This window comes from Bidens hawaiensis, unplaced genomic scaffold (assembly GCF_021521415.1).
Source record: "Bidens hawaiensis isolate Kalapana, Puna unplaced genomic scaffold, B.hawaiensis_p1.1 tig00019786_1, whole genome shotgun sequence".
Classification (NCBI taxonomy): Eukaryota; Viridiplantae; Streptophyta; class Magnoliopsida; order Asterales; family Asteraceae; genus Bidens; species Bidens hawaiensis.
Genome location: NW_027492998.1, coordinates 329,117 through 332,019, shown reverse-complemented (window position 1 = coordinate 332,019; position 2,903 = coordinate 329,117). Strand labels below are relative to the sequence as shown.

Sequence of the window (2,903 nt, the reverse complement as noted above, 5' to 3'; positions counted from 1 at the left end):
TACTTTTATGCATATAAGTTGTAGAACATAATTCCAAAAGACCATGAGAAAATTATTTATTTGAAAAGTTCAAAATTTCTAGAACATAAACAACTTGTGTTGTCCCCTTTACATTGTGGTAGTTGTTAGACCTATTATTTGACTTCATTTGTTAGTCATGTATAAACACATTGTATATCCTTCACTTGTTTGATCTAGTCACATTTTATCTCTTCATAATAATTATGAAACATATTTAAGAAACTAGAAAGAGAGTTAAGTCTAAACATAACTAGAAACTACAAATCCATCGATCTTTCATTAATCAAGTAGAGCTTTGATTCATGTTAGATTTAAGATAATTATAGAAGAAAACCCTAAATTTTGCTTAAACCACAAGAATTAATTTATGTAGAAGATAACAACACACTAACCCTACATGTTTTTAAAAATGGGAGTGTGATTGATTACCTAAAAGGCACAAAACATCATTATTTCTAAAAATTTGACCAAATTATAACATCTTGCATGAGAACTCAAAACCATACATTAACAGTCTTTCACCTTCAATTCTTCTCTCTCCATATCCATTTTGTTCCAAATCCCATTAAAAACAAGACACACTTGCATTTGCATGCCATTTATAGATCTCATGAATCTAATTTGTTATGTCTAGTTGTTATGGATGCTTTGTTTAGGCTTGTCAGCCACCAAAAACAACACCACCATCACCCTCACCCTCATTCTTACAACTCCACTAGTAGAACATCCAACTCAAGCAGTACTTCCAAATCATCCCACTTTCTTTATTATCAAGATCAAGATCAAGATCAATATCAAAATCAATATCAAGAACAAGAACAAGACCAAGAAGAATGCTTTAACTTTTTCATGGATGAAGAAGATTTCTCTTCTTCTTCCTCTAGACACCACCACTACTACTCTTCCTCCCAACCACCCTACCACCACCAGTCCTCCAACACACCTACTCCCACCACCAGCACCACCGCTACCCACTCCCACTATGGCTTCTCCTCCGACCACCAACAGTCTTCCGATCCCAATATTAACTACTCTTACTCACCCGCACGGGACATCACCATGGAGTTTTCAAACTCCTTCTCCGGCAACACCTGGGCTTCCGATTTGCTTCTAGACGCCGCCCGGGCCGTGGCGGATAACAACACTTCCCGGCTTCAGCAGTTGATGTGGATGCTTAACGAGCTTAGCTCCCCGTACGGTGATACCGATCAAAAGCTTACGTCTTATTTCCTCCAAGCCCTATTCAGCAGGATGACGGATTCCGGTGACCGAACCTACCGGACTTTATCATCAGCGTCGGAAAAAATGTGCTCCTTCGAGTCAACAAGAAAACTAGTCCTCAAATTCCAAGAAGTCAGCCCTTGGACGACGTTCGGGCACGTGGCGTGCAACGGCGCGATCATGGAGGCTTTCGACGGCGAAAGCAAGCTCCACATCATCGACGTCAGCAACACCTTCTGCACGCAATGGCCTACCTTACTGGAGGCCATTGCTACTCGCACCGACGACACGCCACATCTCCGTCTCACCACCGTGGTCCCCACCAAGCTGGGAGATGGGGACGCGGTGTCTGTGTCTTGTGGTGGAGTACAGAAGGTGATGAGAGAGATCGGAAACCGGATGGAGAAATTCGCAAGGTTAATGGGAGTCCCCTTTAAATTCAATGTTATCCACCACACCGGTGACTTATCAGAGCTGAATATCAGTCATTTATGCATTCAAGATGACGAAGCGGTGGCCATTAACTTGAACGGGACGCTACGTGCGGTTAATAATAACCGGAGGGATTATTTAATCTCAACCTTTCGCGGGTTGAACCCCAAAATAATAACCATGGTAGAGGAAGAAGCTGACTTGGATATCGGAACCGACGGCTTCGAATTCGTAAGAGGTTTTCAAGAGTGTTTGAGATGGTTTCGGGTTTACTTTGAGGCGTTAGACGAGAATTTCCCGAAAACAAGTAACGAGCGGTTAATGCTGGAGCGGGCGGCGGGGCGGGCGGTGATGGATTTGGTGGCGTGTTCGCCCGCGGACTCCGCGGAGAGGCGGGAGACCGCGAGGAAATGGTCAAGTAGGTTTCATGCAAGGGGGTTTCGGCCAGTGTCGTATAGCGAGGAGGTTTGCGACGACGTTCGAGCGTTGTTGAGGCGGTATAGGGATGGGTGGTCGATGAATACGACGGAGCCGGCTGCCGGAATATTCTTGTCGTGGAAGGAGACGGCGGTGGTGTGGGCGAGTGCATGGAAGCCGGTATGATGGGGACATCCACTAAAAAAAGAAAAAGAAAAGGAAAAAAGTAAAAAAAACAAAGAAAAGGAAAAAAAAATGAAAAAGCTGACGGTGGCACGCGTATGGGACGGTGTGAGTGGGTTTTATGACATTTTCACTTTTGGGAAGGAAAAGAAAGAAAGAAAGAAAATTGCGATTTATTTTTGTTTATTAATTTTTTAGGGTTGGTTCAAGAATTGGGTTTGACTTGGATTGAATAGCAATAGCAAGTGAAAGTAACATATTTTTCCTTTTGAATATCAAATTAAACGCTTGTGGCTTTTGTTGGACTATTTATCGCTATTGCTATCTAACATGGGTTTCACTAACTTACATTTTTTTTTTTAATTTGAGCAACTAATGAATAAAGCCAAATTACTCATGAATAGCCTAATGGTAAAAAACGATCTCATATGTCTGCAATAATAAAGCCAAATTACTCATGAATAGCCTAATGGTAAAAAACGATCTCATATGTCCGCAATAATAGAGACAGCGTGGGGTAGTTCAAGTCCATCATTTCCTGTTTCAGGAAAACCTGTCGCCTCCCAGTGCGGTAAAACCCAATTGGGATCGAATTTCAACTTAAGACCTTGCGATCTCCAAAACTCTAG

The 2,903-nt window shown here is 42.3% G+C and overlaps 1 pseudogene; it reads left to right on the top strand.

Moving 5' to 3' along the window:
* Positions 1-509: 509 nt before the first annotated feature.
* On the top strand, positions 510-2,438 carry LOC143559187 (protein SHORT-ROOT pseudogene; annotated as a pseudogene).
* Positions 2,439-2,903: the final 465 nt, after the last annotated feature.